The sequence below is a fragment of the Impatiens glandulifera genome, chromosome 9 (assembly GCF_907164915.1).
Source record: "Impatiens glandulifera chromosome 9, dImpGla2.1, whole genome shotgun sequence".
NCBI lineage: Eukaryota > Viridiplantae > Streptophyta > Magnoliopsida > Ericales > Balsaminaceae > Impatiens > Impatiens glandulifera.
The window spans coordinates 35,646,683-35,669,940 of NC_061870.1; the positions used below are offsets into that span (position 1 = coordinate 35,646,683).

At 28.5% G+C, this 23,258-nt stretch overlaps 2 pseudogenes; both read right to left on the reverse strand.

Moving 5' to 3' along the window:
- Positions 1-10,455: 10,455 nt before the first annotated feature.
- LOC124916346 lies at positions 10,456-15,625 on the reverse strand (annotated as a pseudogene).
- A 3,600-nt stretch (positions 15,626-19,225) lies between these two features.
- Positions 19,226-21,106, reverse strand: LOC124916347 (annotated as a pseudogene).
- Positions 21,107-23,258: the final 2,152 nt, after the last annotated feature.

Here is a 23,258-nt window from a genome sequence, read left to right on the forward strand (position 1 = left end):
TGATCGAACAAATACCCTAAATTCGATTCTCTAAATTGAAGTAAAATTATGATGGTGGGGATCATGTTAACTTATTAAATAAAAAAAATGCAATATCTAACATTTATGTAAAAAATAGTAAAAGTAATATGTAAATTAACCTGACATCCATTTTTATTTAGCTAGTCAAAAGAAGATTCATTAATCTGACTTTTGTGCCACAATATATATATTATTGAAACTTTTGTCACCAACTTATTTCATGTTATTAATTTGAATATATTTATATTATTTATTAGAAGAGGGAGTAATTACAAGATAAGTGTGTCAATCATGCACAAATTGTATGTTGGCATAACAAAAAATATTTAAGTAGACATGTTTTTAATAATTAAAATTTATTTTTTTCTTTGTCAAAGAAAATGTTTTATTGTATTATTTTATAAGTATTGAGTTTGAAATTTTTATTTGATAGAAAAAATATAGTGATATTTTTATATTTTTTGTGGCCATGTTATGAGGTGGAATTATATACAAGGCAACGGTATCAATACCATAGCTTAAAAAAAAATTATCTTCTAAAATAGAAAGATCTAACATTAAACTGAGAAAATTAATTAGATCACCTATATATATATACACTACTTAGGCCTTGTTTTATCTTGAGACCTTTTTTTTTATTTTTTTAAAGGAGTTGTTTGGTCTTTGAGTGAATTGTTTAGATGTAAAAAAGAATTAATTATTTGAATAAATTTGTCAAAATATTTAAATATGTATAAACAATAAATAAAGTCAAACAACCACTTCCAAGTCATACATTATATGGTTTGGAAGTTATTTTAATTAAAGAACATATAGTACTGTTAGGATCTAGGTCGCAGCTGGAGGACCGGGGTTGGGCCAGTTAGCGCGTCTCACTCAAAGGGTAGTGATTAATCCGGTTAGAGATTAATACCGGGGTTTCAATACTACACAAACTGTCACAAACCCTTGAACCAGGTTCAAGCGCGGAAGAGGTTTGTTTCAGGTTGAAGCAGAACACTCACGAGATAGGCATAACCGGTTTTGGATAAGACAGTTTTGGAAGTTGCTGGGTCGGTTTTGGATCTTAGTGATTCGGTTTAGGCAATGTAGAGTCGGTCAAAGCGGTGTAAGTAGGTTAGTACAGATCGGTTAGAATGTAGAGCCGGCAGAAAGTAAATAACAAGACAGGTTTTTATGGATGTTCGGAGATGAAACTCCTACGTCACCCCTTCCTCTCGAAACCGCGAGAAGGATATTCACTAAGGAATACAAACACAATCCGATCGAGACTTATTTGTTGCTCGATAACACGCGTACAATTTTAACCGAAATTGTAAATACACACTTCAACTTAGCACTTAAGCTTTCTAGAGATAGAACACAATCTTATCACTTGTAAATTAATTGTCCACTGTGTCCCACATTTACTCCTCTTCGCTCCTCCTTTTATAGGTGAAATGTGCCAACGGTGACATTTCATTTCCTTAAATTGATTGTTGAGCAGAGGTTCAGTGATTCAGACCTGACGGTCAACTTTTCAGACTGGCGGTCTGTTCTTCCAGTATGTAGGTCAAACCGGCTAGGTTTGTCTTTTACTCAATGTGGCAATTGTCGGTTAGACAGTTGTCTGTACCTGGGAGATTGTCTTTCTGATTTATCCTTAAGTAGAAAGATCTTGTAGGACTGTCTTCTGCAGGCCTACAGACTGTCCTCAGACTTGTATGGATATGGCAATGTTCAGTCTGTTCCTTTGGTATCATTCTCAACAATACCTGAAGTATCTTCTTATGCGTGGTCGGTTATTGTGTTAACCGCGATGGCTTCCGGTTATTCCTTTGACTTCTATATGACGCGAGCTGCTGGTGTTTCCGGCCTTCAGTTTTGACCGATCCTGTCTTCTTTGTGCGGTCATGTTTCTGGTTGGTTTTGATAACTTGACCGGTGGAGCTTCTTAATCCGGTTGAGTACTTTGACCCGGTTGCGGTTCTTTGTCTGTTCTTGCATAGGAGATTTGTTTGTGTTAAGTTCTATTAACCGGTCTAATTTTATCTAACAAGTACTGCAAGTTTTTTTTATTGAGGTTAAGTTTTTATTTTTATTTTTCGTTTTGTGATATTTTATATCACGAAATATGCTATATGTTGTTGGAATTTTACTATGATAGTTGTGTAAAAATGAAATCATAAACGAGTGATGAGATGCCGCCCTCTTCAAAAGTAAACAAGAGTATAAATTAAAAAGAAATGATTTTCTTTTGTCTGTCCATCTCTAACATGTTGATTTGTGTCCACCACCAAGTGTATCATTTTGATGACATTCCTTACTATATTTCCGAGTAGGTTTTTTTTTTAAGATTTATATATGTATTTGTGAAAACAAATTACTAGATATGGTGGAAATGAAATGATATACACTTTGTTAATGAAATATGTTAACTTAATTTACGAAATGGGTACGGTGCAAAGAATGAATGAAAATAAAATTCTAATAAAATATTATACACAGCCCATATAAATAATAGTGTGGCTAATTAAGCTAGCTATATTGTATACTTTTGTATTCAATTGATTAAGTTTATAATATATTTTTATTTTAAAAAATGAGAACTGACTTGTTAAAAATTATGTAATTTTTTTCTTTATTATCATAAAGAATTTTCTTTCTCCTCAATGAATGGAGAAGACAAAGAGGCCGTACAACAACTTGCTTAAAGATTCCACTCATTCCTATCTTTTCAAAGAAATTAATTGATTAATTTATATTCTAAGTATGAAAATTACACAAAAACATTAAAAAAAATAAAAAAAAATTGTATAATGGATAGATTTGAACTAGGAACTACAAATCTAGAAAGAAATAGTTGAAGTGATTAAAAAGATATGGGAAGAATGTCAATTTTATCCACCAAATTGTAAAAGGTGTTAAATTTACTTATTAAGTATCAAAATTCTATTTATATGTATAAACTTGTCAATATGTTTAAAATAACAGAAATATTAAACGGCGTTAAAAATTTGGCCACATTTAATATTAACCTATTTTATTTTTAAATTGACATTATTTTTAATTATTTTTCCATTCAAACAAAACTTATTTTTACTTTCTCTCTCATCCCTCCATAACTCTTTATTTTTTTCTAACTTTTCTCTCTTTGATTAACCCAAGTTCTTTCGAATTTTTACATTTTTCTAACTTCCAAGTGCTGTCTAACTGAACTTTAAACAGTTATCGTCGTTGGTGGAAGTTTTTGTTGGCCGATTCCTAAATCATAGACGTTGTGGCCAAAATCTTCATTAGTCGAACCCTAAATCATTGTCGCCATTAGCGGACAATACCGAATCAAGGTAAAATCTCCCTTAACCGACTTGTTTTAATTTTAGTTTTTATAATACTCACTCTGTTAAACTTTATCAGCTCCCAGACGTAACCCCCAAATCCAAGTCTTTCTCAGTTAAACCTTACACTATCATCGTCATTGGTTGAAACATTCATTGATCGAATCCTAAATTGTCAATGTTGTGGTGAAATCTTTGTTGACCGAATCCTAATTGTCAGCGCTGTGGCGAAGTCCTAATAACTCGTTACTTTTTAGAACAATTTTTATAATTAATCAATTAAATATTATTATTAATAATAAATTACTCATAGATGGAGAAATGAAGAGAGAATATTTAAAGAAAATGGTAAGATGTGAGAGTAAAGAGAGAGAGAAAAAATAAATAAGAAAAGATTTTAATGTTTTGTTTGAAATAAAAATAATTAAAGTAATGTCAATTTAAGAAAATAAAAAATATGTGGATATTACATGTGGCAAAAATTTTAATGCTGTTTAACATTTCTGTTATTTTAAATATATTTGACACTTTTTGACAACTTCATACATATAAAGAATTTTGATACTTAATAAGTAAATTTGACACTTTCTTACAACTTGGAGTGTAAAATTGACATTTTTCCCAAAAATATATCTATAAGATAAAAAAAAAAAAAAAAAATCAAGAGTTTGATTTCATTTGTAAATAATTTAAATTGACTCTTTAAATTAAAAGACAAAATCATAGACAATTACACCAAGAAAAAAAAAGATTTTGTAGCATAATAAAGCACTTCAATTTCTTTTTATATGAGATACAAAGTGGACTTAAAATTTATTATAATACAAATTGAAAATTATTCTTATATTATATATTATTAAAAATAAAATTAAATTAAATTTTTACGCGTTTGTTAGAATTGCAATATAAGTGGGGGAAGCGCAAAATTCAAGTGAAGTGACGAGAGGAGGGCCCAAATATCATTTCCTAAAAAATGGACATATTCGTTTATATAATATAATAAAATCAATACATTAAATGCACACCTAATTATATACTGCTAACTACTTTCTTTCTTTTATTTTATTTTGTCTGCTTCTAATTTCTTTTTATTGTGACGGTGTTATTATATACTTTGCCAATGAAAATTATATACTGATGTAACCTTTTCTTATCAAACAGTTTTTATTTTGTTTTTGATAAAACTCATTAATTATACATTAAAAAAAAAACAATAGCTATGAAATATATATGAAGTAAAAAACAGTTATAATATGATTTAACAAAGATATGAAATAAAATACAACTCAAATATAAATGATGTGAATGGATCTAAATCTTCAACTCATAAATTCTCATAAGAACTCCTAGTCTAGCTACTTAATCTGAATCGTCTTAAAATGTAATAAGCTAATGTTCATGCTCGGTAATCTCCTTTTTATTTTATTTTTTTGTTTTAGAACACATCAATTTTTTCCCCTTAATTCTTCTTATATTCATCAAAATTTTCTTCTAATAATTCATTTTGTCGGTCATTTCCAGTTCTTCTTGTTAAAAATTAAAGTAATAATAATAATAATAATTAAGGAGTTTTTAGTTGTTAGTTGTTAGAAAGAGCCTCTTTGATTGTCCAAGACTCTTGATCTTATCTAGTAATGAGACTCTTCATGTCTTTTATTTAATGTCTTAGTTATGCTTTATTTTATTTTTAAGGATTATAATCGTGTTCTTATTTACATCAAGTTCAATAAACAGAATCTCATTTCAGTTTGTTTTCATTATCTAGAGTTTCTATTCACTTTCCAATATAATTCTTCACTTTTCGATCATCAAGGTCCTGGTCGTGACTTCGTTACCCTTCTCCCTCTCTAATTCATATATGTATATCATTATGAGCTTGTTTGATCTGGATTATTTGAAAAGCACCGGGTATTGTAGAAGAAAAAGATCAGTTGATACACTTTCTCCAATATTCAGCGTGTTGTTTGTAAAGATTTTTTATTTAAATTGTTTGATTAAAAACATATTTGAGTTTTTAATTATTGAATTATTATAATACTTTTTATCCTTAAAATTTTAATTTTATAAAAATAAAATAAATATTTTGGTTGATAAAGTAAATTATTAAATATATGCACAGAAAGATAAATATTCCAAAAAAATAACTTATATGTTAAAGGTGTTTAGGGAAATGGGGAATGTCCGTACACATGTTAACTATTTGATCGATCAATTAATTAATATGTAGTAATTTGGTGGGTTTGTTGCAGTAAATGATGATACCTTGAGTATGACTATGATTGATTGCTTTTTTCGAGACCCCATTTCATTGACATTATCGAATTATATATGATATAGATGATAGATATATAATAATTATATATTAATTTCTTCAAGTTATCTTAATTAATTTCGACCAATTCCAATTCTTGGTTGTTTTTAGTTACTTCAGTTTAAGCACAAAGTTAAATCGGTGGAGCCTTGGAGGTAACCGATAAGGTTGATAAATTTAACTCACACAAAATTAAATAGGGGTGATCTATATATAGATTCATATAATTTATTTCAGCGTAAGGTTTATTTCAAAAAATCATTCAGTTACTATGTTCAATTAGTCAATTATTTATAAATATGTGCTCTACAAAATAAAATGAAAAATAGTTTTAAGAAATCATAATAATTTTTCTTTATTAATTTGCTATGTTTTTGTATACTTTTGTATCTTTATTTGATTATTTTCTTTGAAAATGTATGTCAAAAGTTTTGAATAGTTATATGATTTTTCATATTAGTTAGGTTGAAAATTTATTTCATTCATGAATGAAAAAAAAAATATAAGTAATAAAATTCAAAGAGGGAATTAAAAGAAGAGTTAGAAGTGTTATGAGTAAATTTGAATTAATTTAAATCTGTTAATTGTGTAATCAACACTTAATGACTTAAAATTGTCATTGTATATATATAATTACGAGTTTAGAAAAAATGTAAAGGATGAAGAGGTAAAGAATGTTAAATGTTGAATCAAATAATAGTTTTATTACACCTCTTTTAATACATTTTACACCCTATATAATTTATATATCATTCTCTCTAAAATTTTAAAATTTTAAGAGATTATTTTTTCTAACTCTTTATTATTTAAGTCGGTGATCGATTCAGGTACTTTATTAAGTTCGTTGTATAGTGATTTCAATGCTGAATAAAAAAAATGAAAGATTTTCATAAAAATCCTCAGTAGAACTGAGAATGAAGTTTTATTATGCCTAATAGACAATTATCTGCGATAAGCTCCAATACAAGGGTATACGATGAAATCGTTTTAAAGGAAATAGGTGTAAAAATGCCTCGAATCAAATTCTAATTTCGGAGATTTCGTTCTTCATATGTATTCTATTTTATTTAATTTATTTGTATCATTGTATATGTTTTCTATTATTTAAAGATGAGATACTTAACAAAAAAAATATTTATAAGAGAGACAAATAATGTTATATAAGAGAATCTAAATACATAAATTAACTATGTTAATCGTTCTTGAATCGAAATGTGTTCAAAATGCTTTTTGATAATGAAAAGCAGAAATAGCCCCTTTTAAGTTTTAATGTTTGGTATAAGTTCACCCTTTTTTCATTTCCCTTCTCTCTCACTCTGGTGGAAAAAAATTAGTATTCTTTAGTGTGAGCAAGATATATACATTTAGAAATTAATTTTATTCAGAGATATATTACAAAATATTTATATAAGATTAATTAACACCAATATTTTTTTTATTTAGCTCAAGAAAACGAGAAGGTAGTCTCCAAATCACATTCAGACCAAACAAAAAATTAATATTATTAATAGAATACATGCTTTTTTCGAAAATTATATTTTATCTCAAAGTCTCATCATCATTATCATAATATAACATATTATCTATCAAAATCAATATAATTTTATAATAATAATAATTTTTTATTTTGTTTTGAACAAAGGAAGTTAGCATAACTCTTACCCTTTCCACTTCAACTTAATACTATCTAATTTTTCATAATTTTTTTTTTAAATATAAATATTTAAATAACTATTATCATATTTAAGGGTAAACAATTATATAACTATAGTGCACAAATAAAACCAAACTAAGGAATAATAGAAAGAGAGGGAGGACCCTTATTATTGATGTAACCAATCAAAACACGTGGGTTGTGGGACCAAATGTTTTCTTTAATAGTGTCAAAAAGGCAATAATACGAGTGCCCTAATTTTAGCCCAAAAAATATTCAAAGAAAAATGGAATTTCCAAATTTTGTTGTTGCTTTGTTTAATTTTTCCTATTACTATTATTGAACCGACAACAATTTAATTTGATTTGAAAAGGTAGTATCGATATGCTGGAAGGGTTTTGTGTTTAAGACCTGACACTAACATACTCTTTTAATTCAAAATATTTGATATTTTAAGTTAAATTTTATTTTTTAGATAAATTTTTTTATTTTTTTATAGTACAAATGAAATTTAAGCATACAAAATTTTGTGAAGCATATATTTAAATGATTTTTATTTTATTAAGATTCATATTATAAAAACACCATTTAAATACATAAAATTTATGTTTTATAATTACAAAGAGTTTCAAATATATAAATAATGAATAGTTCGGATTGAGATTATTTGAATAACCTGCAAAAAGACAAAATAACCGATAATTTTGTTTAATATAAAACTTAAAAAATATTATTATATAAATAAAATAATTTAAAATTTAAAATATTTTAATATTTTAATTAATGAATGAAATGATCAAATGGATACAAAAAAGAACAAATGATTTGAATTATTTAAATAATCTAAATCGAAAAATAACAAATGAGTTTATGTTAATATCCTTCCTTTGTGTGTGTGTTAAGTTTGGATTTTATTTGAGATGATTTGTTATAAATTTAACATTACAAAATACTGAGTGTTTTATTTATCATTATTATATTGAAAACTTTCTTTCATGAAACTTCATAATTCTCATAAATTCTTATAATAATGAAATAAGGGATGTAGTTTTTTTTTGTGCTTGGGACCTAGGGCTCTACTTTATTTGTTTGCTAACTGGACAAGAGCCCCACCTTTCTCTTAGGTTTAGGTTTGTCCTAATTGGGTGACTGTGATTGAGACCCATCAGTTCTTTCTCACTTTTCAAGCTCGTGATTCGTGACACCTGAAATTATTATCTAAAAAAAATATTACAAAAAAAACTAATACCCGTCAATTATAAATGAAAAAAATGTGAGAATTAAAAATTAAATGTCATTTACAATCCAATTGCAGATGCTCTTTTAAAGAAAAATTACTATAAATTTTAAGATTGGGCTAGTTGAATGAATTTATTATAGTTAATCTTTTAGCTATATTTAAATATATTTATCTTTTCCAGAAGACAGACTCTAGCTTAGAGCTTGTTTTACAATATTATTTAGAACTTTTATTGAGTTTTTTGAAAAACAATTAATTGATTATAAATTATATTGTTTGTATTTTTAATTAATTAAATTACTATAATTTCTTTTTCTATTTAAAATTTATGAAAATAAAATAAGGATATTTTGATGGATAAATTGAATGAATGCAAAAGAATGTGAGAATGACTTTTGTTAAATAATTAGTTAGATTAAAATTGTTAATTGGTTTTAATATTTGTTAATTAGTTTGTTAATTGTAATTACTTAATTAGTAATGAATTTCTATATAAATGAGACGTAATTGTTTGTAGTAAATAATTTGAATAATTCAATTTTAATTTATATTTATTATTTTTCAATTTTAACAATTTTTGATAAAAGAAAAATAATACAACATCATACAAGCCCTTATTGTTAGAGCATCTCCAATAGAGCTGCAAACGCATACCCAAAATGGGTTTTCTCCTCCAACCGAACTGCAAAACCAAACTCAAAATGAGATTTCTCATTTTCCCTCTTCAAAAAACGCAAATATGCGTTGCTACTGTTCACAAACGCATATATATTTTTTTCTTTTCATTTTAGCCTTTAACTTTTACTTAATTAATTATAATATTAAACTTACTTATATAATTTATTTATATTTTAATTTATTTATATTTTAATTTGTTTATATGTTTTATTTATTTATATTTTATTTTTATCTTATATTTTATATTAAGTTTATTTATATAATTATTAATTTAATTTATATAATTTTTTTATATAACATAAATTTATAATATAATTAAAAAAATTATAATAATATTAAAAAAATTATTTTAATATATATATTTATATATTATTTTAATAAATTTTTATAATTAATTTATATTTAAGTTTAAAATATTTTGATGATATTATAATATTGTGGTGTAATTTATAAGTTTGTAAAAGATATGGATGATATTAAAAAGTTATAAAAGTTGATGTAAAAAAGAATATTATAAGAATATTCTTTTGGGTTTGAGAATGAGTTTTTCGGTTGGAGTAGAATTACTGTTTGATGTGATATTTACACCAAAATGAGTAAAAATGAGTTTTTCGGTTGAAGATGGTCTTAGTATTTTTTAGGGAAAATAAATAAGAAAAAAAAAAGAAACAAAATGATTAGGTCTGTTTGAATCAGCTTATTTTTTCAAATTAGTACAACAATTTATTGGCAGTATCAAGTGTATAGTCAATTTTGATGTGTTTATAGTTTATCACTTGATTTATTTATTATTTATTTTTCTTTTTTCAATGTTCCTAATCTTTTTTTTTGTTATTGTCAAAAAAAAAATGTAATGTTATCACGTGAATCCCCATTACCTTCTAAATGGTCTCCAATATCTCTAGCTATTAGCTAACCTAGCCTAAGCTTCACTAATCAATATTAAATTAATTTAATTGATCACCTCTAAATCAATGATGATTACACTCTAGAATTAATTACTTAAAGTGATACTTTTTCTCCTAATTAATTAATTTTACTCATGAATAGTGTTATTTGATTTTCCATAAAATTTGAACTATGAAACATATGCCTTCTCAATAATATTATTAAAACTTTATTTAACTCAACACAACAACACATTATTTAGTTTGTCATAGATAGTTTATATTTATATTTAAAAACGAAGACAATTCTTGAAATTGAAACATAAATAATAAGATCGAAATCAACTTCATTCGGCTTGCTTGATGTAGGCAACATGAGCCGAGTTGGAGACTTGAACCAAGGTGCCCAAGTCGGGAACCAACAAACATTTGGATGAATCTTCTCGGTAGAAAAATCCCAAACACTTGCAGTCTCGACTACACTTGTCTCTACAATCGGCTAACTTAACCGGCCCAGCTCCATCCTTGTACGCACTCGTGAAATGCTCCACACCCACCACCTTGTAGTACCCAACCTTGGCACCTCCTTGCACGACGGTGCCGTGGGAGGGCTGCAAGCCTTGTTCCAGCCCAACGGGCCTGACGGGCTTGGGCAAGCACGCATTGGCTTTCTTCACACACACCAATAGCCCCACATCGTCTTGGCAATTGACACTCGCTTGTAGATATCCCCCACCTCTCGTCCTTATCGAATAGTTGAAACGTGACCTCCCATGCCCCCCAGGATACGTCGGGCTCGAACGTGTATATCCTCAGATTGCCATCTATGTCAACTCTCAACATCGAGTAAGTTGTGTTGTACTTGGGCCTTGATAGTATCAGGGTCATATTAGCTCGCGGAAATGTCCGTGCTCACGCCGAACTGAAGCTTGTGAGCGTTGGACTCTCCCCTCTCGGGCTCGGACTGGAAATCCAGGATGGCCAGTGAGTCCTTTATGACGGCCCCAAAAGGTCGAACTTGTAATAGGTTAATGGTTTATTTTTTGTATTTGTAGTTTGATAGAGCATGGTTAAGAATCTCCCTTCCGTACCAAAGCTAGAAGGTCCATCAGAAGGGTCATTGGCTGACATCGGCTTACTAGTTTACTTGGGCCGGTGGTGGGTCGTATGGACTGGCCCACTAAAAGTGTATCTGTTGGGTGATCAAAACTTTGCCATACAAATTCTCCTTTGCATTAAACAGAACCAAATTCCCATTCGGAAGCAAATCAAGCCCAACACCACCTTTGTTAGCCGTATCGGTATGCCATGCCAGCATGCCATCCACGTCAGCAAGAACGAGATTCCCGTCACTTGAAAACGTAAGGGATGCATTTCGCGTACGGGCTTAGCCCGATTAGCGTCCCAACCCCATCTCATGAGGGACTCGGAATGGCGGTTGCCCATTCGTAGGCCCAATATGAAGGCATCGGGGGTTGTATTGTAGAAACAAAGAAGGAAAGGAAAAATTTCCGATATTAAGGGTACGATAATCGGAGAGTACTCGACAATATATCAAATATTTGACATTATGGTTTCTCCTAGTGACTTTTTATTGAATAATGTGACATTATGGTTTGAGCCGCAACAAAGAGTGCGACGATGAACAAGGGAAGTATTGAATTATGAACAAACATCATGGGCTTAATTTGGTTAGTTATAGACGAGCTCACTTGTAACTCTTCTTCCTCCAATGAAATGAAAGATTACTAGATTTTGCTGCAATTTATAAGCAGTGTATGTAATGGGGGATATAAAAAACATTAGCTTTTAATTTTATCGAACATATAAAACCAGTGACTTTTTATCAAATATTTGACATTATGGTTTCTCCTAGTGACTTTTATTGAATAATGTGACATTATGGTTTTCTCCTATCTCTATTTATTTATTTAATACTGTCTGGCGCGGCCTATTTTTGTTTTTCTGCATAATATATTTTGAAGGTAAATTGATAGTTTTTTAAACAAAAAAGCGCGAGATTCCAAGTGGCAATGGATAATTTTAATCCAACAATAATGAGGTGAGGTTAGATGAGAGGTTTAATTTAATTATGAGAATAAATGATACATATCTCTACTCTGAAATCGCGATTTGCACAACGAAATATCTCTACTCTGAAATCGCGACTTGCACAACGAAAGAGAACTCGTTGTTATACAAAATGGATCTGATTGTTATACAAAAGGGACCTGACTGTTATACAAGAGAGACCCTGAGTCGGCGAAGTCCCTTTTTCTATAACTGTAAGGTCCCTTTTGTATAAGAGCGAGGTATCTTCAGTGTGCGAGCCACGAATTACTCTTTCTTAAAGTTGTAAATGTTGCAGGGCCGGGCATGTGGACACATGCACTAATATACATAAAGGCAGATGATAGGTGGGTTTAATTATTCTTTTTAGATCTATTTTATTTAAAAGAAAAAAAGGGTTAAAATTTTTATTTATAAAATATTCTTGAATTGCAACACGTTTCAAATTCCAAGGTATTAGTTTGATGAGGATCAAATTAACATGTTCCATTTTTATTTAATGCAACCAATGAGCAACACTTTGTAGTTTTGGCACAAGAAATATACGACTTCTTCTTATACTATACAAGAGATAAATTAAGGGTGAAAGTTATTACAGCGATTACTCAGTAGTCAGTACTGAGAATAAAAGACACTAGAGAATAAAAAGACACTAGATGAGAAATTTGACGAAATCTATATATATATATATATATATATATAATGATGTTTAATTTTTAAAGTGTCCGGATTGCCGGGTCGAGAGCTGTGGTTAATTTGGATACTTGGGTCGGATTGTGGGTTGACCTGTTTTTAAATTAAAACGGTTAAAAATAAAATGTAAAAATGTTAGAGGTATGTTTCGAACTTGCAACCTAACAAAACAAGTACAACTCTTAACAAACTAGGCTACAAAGACTTTATATTTTAAATTCAACATCAAATTTGATAACGCGGGACGTTTTAATATTAATATAAGTTCAACTTTTTTAACTAACTAAATCTATATATAATATAATGATGCTTATTTTTAAAGTGTCCGGATGCCGGGTCGAGAGCTGTGGTTAATTTGGATACTTGGGTCGGATTGTGGGTTGACCCGTTTTAAATTTAAAACTGTTAAAAATAAATTAAAAATGCTAGATGTATGTTTCGAACTGCAACCTAACAAACAAGTATAACTTTTTAACCAACTAAGTTATAAGACTTTATCTTTAAATTCAACACCAAATTTGATAAACGCGGGACGTTTTAATATTAATATAAGTTCAACTTTTTAACTAACTAATATATATAATGTTGAGTAAATGGATAATTGGGTCGGATTGTGGGTTGACTCACCCATAAACTTAAAACGGTTAAAAATAAAATAAAAAATGTTATCCGTAATTTTTTTTCACTGTTTTTATATTATTTTTCGTGCAAATTGCACGGGCTAAATGCTAGTAACCCTTAATATGATTATTTCCAAATTTATCATAGGCCAAATAATAGTTTCAAATCTAACATTTTGTCTATGGAAAAAGACCATTTTGTCCTTAAATTAAAAAAATAAAAAAATTCAGTTTCTTCTCCCTCTCCTCTTTCATATTTCCTAAACGGCCAAACCCCACTCTTCTTCCCCCGAAACCACACTCTTCTTCTCCTCTCACTCGACGACGATCCAAGCCCGCGACTATTCGAGCCAGCCAATAATTCTGCTAACAGACTCACTTACAGACCCACCACCGCTTCAAACATCATTTCTCTTACCTCACCCAGTTCTTCTTCGTCTCTTACTTCCTTCAATATCCCGATTTTTGCTACTTCAACCTTACCCAACTGGCCTGCTTCTCCAACTTACAGTGATGACTTCGATTGAGAGTATATTGATGTAATTGAAGACGAAAGAGCACGTGGGTATTTTGATGATTCAATTCTTGCTTCTGTTCCAACAAGAGATGAAGTTCAACTTGCAATATCTTCACATCACCAGTAAATTTCTTAATTTTATCTTCAATTGATTCTATATTAGTCCCAGATGCATCGTCGCCTGCAACGCCTTCGACAGATGCATTTAAAACCCAAAACGATTCAGTCAGTCCATAAACCTAAACACTAAAACACTAATTCATTCTTCCTAAACCTAAACGATTCACATGCATGGAAGATAAACGACAGAGAAAACGGGAAAAACTCACATATTTGTCTGCTTTTTTTCCGTCTTCGGGGGCTTGGATCGTCGTCGGGGGAAGATGAAGAGGCAGTTTTGGAAAGGGACCGGTTGAAAATATGAAAAAGAAGAGGAGAGGGAGGGAAGAAACGAATTTTTTTATTTTTTAATTTGAGGACAAAAATAGTATATTTCCAAAGTCAAAATGTTAAATTAAAAAAAAAAGTATTTACATATGCTAAGTGTGGAAATAACCCTTTCCTCTTCGTCAAATTGCCTAATAGATTGACACTAAAGTAATGACTACAAACTACTGTGGCTGAGTGTTTCCTATTATGCTAAATGATTTTGGTTTATTGTATATATGGTTTTAATTTTTAAAAATGACAACCCTATAAAATTAGAGATGCCTCTTGGGTCAGAGTGTTTTAAGGGTTTTAATAATATTATAAGCAAAAACTACCTATCAAACCTTTTAATTAAACAATTAGAATGTTTATATTATTTAATTTATTTGATGGATCAGCTTGATCATGTGAACAATTTCAAGTGGAATAAAATATTTCCAAAAAATGTGAAATAAAGAAAAAATCACCCGCATCAAGTACCCAACTTTACACCTTATATAAACTAACAACCATTAAAGTCAATACCAAAACATAGAAACGCACTAAGTCCTTGTTTGGTGTGAGATTATATATATATATATATATATATATATAGTATATATATATATATAGATATATATATATATATATATATATATATAATAAATATAAGATGATATATAATATCAATATTATATTATATTAATTTCTTAGAAATCTAATATATGTTTAGAAGTATCGTTTTGAGTTACAAAATTTAGTCTAACGATAGTTATTTTAGTCATTGATGAGGGCTCAAATAAAAACTCTATTAATTATTATTATATTTTTTAATAATATTTTTTTTTCTTTCAAATAATTATGTTAATATTTTTATTTTTTCGAAAATCATATTTTCTGAGTTTTGTTTTAAATGTTGTTTTATTTTAACCGTCAATGCCTATATTTTTGTAGGTTTTAATTTAATCATATGTGATGCTTTACTGGTTATCTAGTCAATAACTGTCATTGTTTCTTTAGGATTAGCTTTTTAGAAGTTGTTTCACCCATCATTTTATGTCCATGGGATTCTACCTTATTCGTTTTTTTTATGTAACACACTGTCATTCAATCGTTAGATGAATTTCGAGACTCACGAGTAACTTTAGAGTTCATTTGGTTCTTGTTTCACCACAAACATTCAATGCGTATGCGGTTATACCTCTTCATTGGTTTATCAGTTAACACAATGTCATCCTGTAAACTTGATGGACCTCAGAGTTTCTGAAACTTAAAAAATACATCATCTACATTTTAACATTCCGTTTGCAACCTTAAATTGTTCAAATCCTTTTCATCTAAAGTGTGATAATAGAGTTGATAATGGATGTTATATATAAAGATATTATATCTGTAAAATATTATCACAATATGATAAATTGTGATAATATTATTATTATATTAATTTTCTTTAAAATCTAATATAATGTCTATATATTAAATATAACTTATATAACTCTAAATATAATTATTCAATACATTTTTTCTTTATTCTAATAAATATGATCCTTAACTTTTTAAGCACTCTTAAATAGAATTCATGAGTTAACTTTCGAAACTTTAAAAACTGTTATTTTGTAAAAAAAAAATTAAAAATAAAATAAGAATAAAATAAATGAAGGTGTTACTTTCTAGGAGCCATAGGCCCACAAAAGAAATTAAGTGGACTACAGACGAGGGGTGATATGCTGAAAGTTTGGGTCAGGTATGAGCTCACAAACCGAATCATGGCCGTTTGCATGAACCCGACAAGGTAGGGCTAGAATGTCATAAATGTATGGCCCAAATCCACTCTATTTCTTTTAAAGATTCCAATTTCATTGTCCATTATGCAAATGACAAATCATATATTTATTTGAAAAATGATACATATCTGTACTAGGCTAGCTATCGTGTATGTGGCAAACAGGGTGAAATTAAAAAAATAAATTAATTTATCTCTCTTTCTCTCTCATTTCTCTCTCATTTTGATTAATTAATTTATCTCTCTTATCTCTAACTAATTAATTTATTTAAACACTAAATTTTAAACCCTAAACCCTAAATCTTAAACATAACTAGTTATGGTTTAGGATTTAGAGTTATGTTTTATTTAAACATATTATTAAAATATTTAATGTGAGAGTTTTATTAAAATATTTAATGTGAGAGTTTGTTGTAAATTATTGAGTTATTTTACCCGTTAGATGAGAGATAATAAATATCAAAGAAAGAAATGAGTAAAATAATAATTGTGAGAATAGGGATAAATGAGATAAATTAATTTATAGAGATATAAGAGAAATTATTTAATAAGAAGAGAGAGAAATTAATTAATAAATAAAAATATAATAATAATTAGACACATGTAGAAATTATTTAATAAGAAGAGAGAGAAATTAATTAATAAGAGGAAAAAGAATATTATTTATTTATTTATCTACTTGTTCGCCACTTATAATCGCTCTCTCCAGTGGGGGTCTACGAGTAGAGATATGTATTAGAGGAAGTGATAGAGAGAGGGAATTTGATGGGGAATGATGACATCACCTTCATTGGTTGGAAAAGGTAAAAGTGGGAGGAAAGAGAGAAATTATTTTGATTTTTTCATCGAATAAGATTATGCAAGTCATTCCCTTACCAAATTTCTTCACCTAATCATTTCTCTATGTATATTCCTCTATTTATTTTTACTCAGACTTACTTAAGACCGTACCACGTTTTTTTTTTATTTTCATACAAACAAAAATTACAACATACATGCAGATGAATTATGATAATGACTCATTTCAGTTTATTAGTGAAATTTTAAAGATACTCAAAAATTTTTTTTATTAGTGAAATTTTAAAGATACTCAAATTTTTTATACTTAATTCATGATATGAGTTATACCTAGAGAATGATATGAGTTGCTTGCATATACTTAATTCATGATATGAGTTTATACCTAATTTCATTTATATTGCAAAACATCAGAATATCGACATTTAAGTCGATTTTTAGTTAAAAACATATTAAAATAAAAAATATTCAAAATAAGAAATCATAAAGAAATTATGTATCAATTAAATTTTTATCTTATCTACCTATAACCTCTTTTTATTACAATCATAAATATATATAAAAAAATCCTTTCACAATGATTAAATGTGTACGTACTCATCACTGTATCAACAATTCTTGTCAACTAAACTTTATAACTCATTTTTTCAATAATACTCATCTTTTTTCATTCACTTTTCAAAATATCCACCACTGGACTCTTTAAACTTCTTAATTACCTTACTAATAACTGTTTCTCTTTCTCTAATCTTATAATTATACCTTTCTATTTAAATCTATTAATTACTCTATTTTATAAATATAAAAATATATAATTAAAATAAATAATAATTAATTAAATAAAATAAAATATATTAAAATAATACACATATTTTACTTTTACTTTTACTTAATCGTTATTAATACAATATATATAATTAAAACTAATTATATTAAATTAAATAATTCAACTAAATATTATAAATTAAAATAAAATATTATACACTAAAATAACAATAAATGACATATCTATAAAATAAAATATATTAAAATAAAATTAACAAAATACTTATTTAAAAAATAATATATGTAATAAATATAAATAAAAATATATAAAATTAAAACAAAATATTATATAAGAAAATAAAAATATAAGAGAGAAGATTTTTGTTTGATATTTTTACATAAATTAGAACAATATATTGAATCATGCCAAATTTATCAAATAATTTGTGAAATACGAGTTAACCCGATTTTTAAACATATTGATGTTTTAAACTCGGAACTAATTGAGAAGTGAATGGTGATTAAGAAAGGAAAAAAAAATATGATAAAAAAGGGAAAAGTTTGTGTATTTAAGAATGTAAGAATTTGTAACAAATAATACATTTTATTTTATATAATATTATATCATATATATTTATTTTCTATATAACATATTTGTTTTAATGTTTATGTAATATATTTTATTTTAATGTTTATGTAATTTATTTTTAGGTTATCTTATTTTATTTTAGTTTATAATATTTATTTGAATAATAATTGAGTATGTGTAAGTTTAATTATACATATTATGATAAATTAAGTAAATATGTATATTATTTTAATATATTTATTTTAATATTTATATAATGTATTTATTTAAATATTTAAATTTTATTTTATTTAATTGTATTTTTAAAATTTAGTAATTAATTGGTTAAAATGAGAGAGAAGGAAGTATAATTAATAAGATTAGAGAAAAATAAGTGTAATTAGTTGGTTATTAATAAGTTTAGAGCAAAGGTGAGTATTTTGGATTAATTCAATGTTACCTATATCAGTAGTATATGTATCTACTAAGATCATCTCCAACCCTCAACACCATTTTCAACTCCAAAATGCAGTAAACATCACTTCAAACAGTAATCCATCTCAACTCAAAAACCCATTTCCAAACTCAAAAGAATATTCTCATAATATTTTTTTTATATCAACTTTTTAACTTTACTTATTATCTATATATTTATTAACTTTATAAATTTAATCCCAATTTTTCTTATTTAATTATAATTAACAATTCATACACATAAATATAATTTAAATAAATAAATTATTAAATAATTAAATAAATTATATATAAATATAAAAAAATTATATATTAAAGATTATAAATATAAAACTTAGAGAAATATTTAATATAAAAATAAATAAAGAAATCCTTAATTAAAAGAAACACAAAAATTGGAGTACATGATTACATTTTATGCCTAATTGCAGTGATGAATAGTAGTACGCCAAATTTGTCGGCTTCTCTCCATATCTGCCGGATCTGCAAAATGCCGCTGGAAATGCAGTAGGGTTGGAGCAAAATGGGCTACTGCAAACCCATTTTGCAATAGGGTTGGAGATGCCCTAAGGCAGCTATTGGTATAAAGAGAAAAAATCAATAAATGAGATAATGAGGTAGTGATGTTTTAAGTACTTTTATGTATACAGGTAGAGTAATATATCTATTAACCTAAGCCTTCACTAATCATATTAAATTAATTTAATTGACCCACTTCTAAATCAATGATGAGATACACTATTGAATTAATTACTTAAAGTGGTACTTTTTCTCCTAATTAATAAGTGTGCTTTGATCAAATTTTGAACTACTAAACATATGACCTTCTACAATAATATTATTAAAACTTTATGTTAATTAAACACAACCACACATTATTTAGTTTGTGTCATAGATAGTTTATACTTAGAAGGCGAAGACATGAATTGAAACATAAATAGTAAAATCCAATCAACTTCATTCGCGCTTGCTTGCATGTAGGCAACATGAAGCCGAGTTGGTGACTTGAACCAAGGGTGCCCAAGTCGGGAACCAACAAACATTTGGATGAATCTTCTCGGTATAGAAAAATCCCCAAACACTTGCAGTCCTCGACTACACTTGTGCTCTACAATCGGCTATACTTAACCGGCCCCAGCTCCATCCTTGATACGCACTCGTGAAATGCTCCACACCCACCACCTTGTAGTACCCAACCTTGGCACCTCCTTTGCACGACGGTGCCGTGGGAGGGCTGCAAGCCTTGTTCCAGCCCAACGGGCCTGACGGACTTGGGCAAGCCACGCATTGCTTTCTTCACACACACCAAGAGCCCCACATCGTCTTGGCAACTGACACTCGCTTGTAGATATGGCCCACCTCTCGTCCTTATCGAATAGTTGAAACGTGACCTCCCATGCCCCCCAGAACACGTTGGGCTCGTACGTGTATATCCTCAGATTGCCATCTATGTCAACTCTCAGCATCGAGTAAGTTGTGTTGTACTTGGGCCTTGATAGTATCAGGGTCCCTGAGCTCTCGGAAATGTCCATGCTCACGCCGAACCGAAGCTCGTGAGCGTTGGACTCTCCCCACTCGGTCGGACTGGAATCCAGGATGGCCAGTGAGCCCTTTGTGGCGGGCCCAAAGACGTCGAACTTGTAATAGGTTAATGGTTTATTTTTTGTAGTTGTAGTTTGAATAGACCATGGTTAAGAATCTCCTCTCCGTACCAAAGCTATAAGGTCCATCAGAAGGGTCATTGGCTGACAATCGACTTACTAGTTTACTTGGGCCGGTGGCTGGGTCGTATGGACTGGCCCACTAAAAGTGTATCTGTTGGGTGATCAAAACTTTGCCATACAAATTCTCCTTTTGCATTTAAATAGAACCAAATTCCCATTCGGAAGCCAAATCAGCCCGACAACACCTTTGTTAGCCGCTATCGGTATGCCATGCCAGCCGTGCCAATCCACGGTCAGCAAGAACTAGATTCCCGTCACTTGAAACGTAAGGGACGCATTTTCGCGTACGGGCTTAGCCCCGATTAGCGTCCCAAACCCATCTCTGAGGGACTCGGAATGGCGATTGCCCATTCGTAGGCCCAATATGAAGGCATCGGGGGTTGTATTGTAGAAACAAAGAAGGAAAGCGAAATTGTTCCAATATCAAGGGTACGATAGTTCGGCCGAGTACTCGACAATGTATTCGCCGAACGAGCCTTCGTTTATGTATTGAAGGTGGCATTGGGCGGAACTATGGCTTGAGCAGCAACAAAGAGTGCGACGATGAACAAGGGAAGTATTGAATTAGGAACAAACATCTGGCTTAATTTGGTTTAGCTATAGACGAGCTCACTTATAACTCCTCTTCCACCAATGAAATGAAAGATTACTAGATTATGCTTCCATTTATAAGCAATTAAGTATGTAATACAAATGGGATATAAAAACCATTGGCCTATAATTTTATTGAATATATGAAACGTGGCTTTTTATTGAATAATGTGACATTATGGTTTCTATCTAAAAAATAAATAAATAAATATTCTGTCTGGCGCCGCCTGCTTTTTGTTTTTCTGGATAATATTTATGAGAGGGGAATTGTTAGTTTTTTAAACAAAAAAGGCAAGATTCCAAGTGGCAATGACCTGGCAATGGATAATTTATATTCAAGATTGAGGTCAGATTAAATTAGAGGATTAATTTAATTATATTTCCCACTCGTAAGGTTAAAGTTTTAAGTGTTGCGGGGGCAAGTGGACACATGCACTTAATATACAAGAAGCCAGATGGTGGGTGGGTTTAATTATTTTTTTCAGATCTATTTTATTTTTTATTTAAAAGAAAAGAAGGTTAAAATTATGTTTATAAAGTATTCTTGAATTACAACATGTTTCAAATTATATAATAGATAGGTACCTGTAAAGATAGTTTGATCAAGATCAATAATTGGGTTTTATTTAGCAAACGATCTCTTTTGTTTTAATGAATGTTTTTTTTTCTTCAAAAAGTACTTACATGCCTTGTTTAAGTTTTAATTCCCTACAATCAAGCAAATTTGTTTTTTTTTTATTAAAATTTTATTTTTCCAAATAATTCCTTGCTGCATAGATACTTTTTATTTGTATAACTAAACCATTATTATGTTTAAATATTTAATTGTAATTGTTTATTATATATATAAATAATATTTTGTTAAACAATTTGTAATTTTAATGTATTTTTTTAAGTGAATTTTGATTATATTTGACAATGAAAATAGGACCAAAACAATTACATAAAAATTTATGCAAATAGAGAAATAAAAAAAATTACTAAAATAAAAATTAAAAATTGTCATGTTTGAGATATTTTTATTTTATTTAAAAAAATGTCATATATGTTAAAAATGATGAATAATGCGTTTATATTCTGGACCTATTAACCGAGTGACCCATTCCCCCTCCCAAAAAAATTAATTATTATTTTTTTCTTTCTTCCCAACATTGTCATTTTTTCGGAAAATAAAATTAATATTTTTTTTTTATCCTACACAAAAATCTCCCCGAACATTATTATTATTAATCGTCGGAATTCGTAGTCTGGTTTTCTTATAACTTCGTTGCACAAATATTTTTTTAATTATTAATATGTTTGATTATATTGATTTAATTATTATCCGAAAAAAAAAATTTATCAACCTTTTATTTAAACAATTAGAAAGTTTCTATTATTTAATCTATTTGTATAGGTTAACTTGATCATTAAACCGTAAGTGAACAATTTAAGATTGAATAAAAATTGTTGTAAATAAATTTATTTTTTTCAAGAAATGTCAATATTTATTCTTTTATTTATTTATAAAAAAATCATCCGCATGATTTTTTATTTGGAGAAAAACCATCAAACCCAAGTACCCAACTTAGACCTAAATATAAACTGACAACCATTAAAGTCAAGGAAACGCCTCAAGTCCTTGTTTGGTGTAAGGTTATCTGAGATTATTTGGATGATTAAAATGTGGGTTATTTATTTTGGTAAATTATAAAATGATCAAAATATTATAAAAAATAAATTAATATAGTTTAACTTAACCAGTCCTGGTTCGGTTTGAGGTTATTCAAATAACTATAACTCAAAAATATTATCACTCTCTCCTCTATTATATTACTTAATTCATTATTTAAAATACAAAATTATTATTTTTATTTTATCATTAACTATTTTAAAAAAATAATAATGATAATAATAATAAAATAAAAATAAAATCATTATCCATGTTATTTTCCAAATATTCAGAATATCTGAACCACCCATAATGCTTACAATTTAACTTTTGAAACTTTAATATTTTGATTTTGTAAAATAATAAAATTTAAAAAGATAATAATAAATTAAGGAGTCTTACTTTCTAGGAGCCATAGGCCCACAAAAGAAATTTAAGTGGGCTACAAACGAGGGGTGATATGCTGAAAATCTTGGGTCAGGTATGAG